The sequence below is a fragment of the Echinops telfairi genome, unplaced genomic scaffold (genome assembly GCF_000313985.2).
Source record: "Echinops telfairi isolate 266 unplaced genomic scaffold, ASM31398v2 ScPeMD7_3;HRSCAF=10, whole genome shotgun sequence".
Classification (NCBI taxonomy): Eukaryota; Metazoa; Chordata; class Mammalia; order Afrosoricida; family Tenrecidae; genus Echinops; species Echinops telfairi.
This window is the reverse complement of record NW_022103899.1, coordinates 46,552,713-46,553,292: the sequence shown is the minus strand read 5'-3', so window position 1 is coordinate 46,553,292 and position 580 is coordinate 46,552,713.

Below are 580 nucleotides of genomic sequence, written 5' to 3'. Positions count from 1 at the left end.
GCGGTTTGGTTATTTGTGCCACTCGATGAATGCTGCTCTCCCCCGAGGCTTTCTCTTGAGATGGATCCGCGAATCTCAGCAAGGCCAGCACTTCATTCAATATCTCTTGGCCCTTCTTTTGGGATAGTGCTTTAGGGCCGGTTTATGAACCAATCGCATGTGAAGAGCCAAGGCGGCAGGCTGAAACCAAGGCCGAGGCATGGAAACTGTAAGACAAAACAGAGCAGCAGTGCCCAGACGATGGGGCTGTGAGGCAAAGCATCGGCAGGCTTCCTGCTCCTCAGAAGCAGCTGCCAAGGGGCCATGTGACTGAGAGGCTGAGGACAAGAGAGAGAGAGAGAGACTGAGACTTGACTGCTGAGAGAGGCTGCTGTGGACTAATGACTATATCCTTACTGTTGACTAATCCTGGCTTGTATAGAGCCCTGGTGGTGTAGTGGTTACTTGTTGGCCTGTGATTTGCCTGGTTGGCAGTTCAAAACCACCAGCAGCTCTGCAGGAGAAAGATGGAGCCTTCTACTCCTGTAAACAGTGACAGTCTCAGAAACCCACGGGGGGTTGCTGTGAGTCAGCATCGACT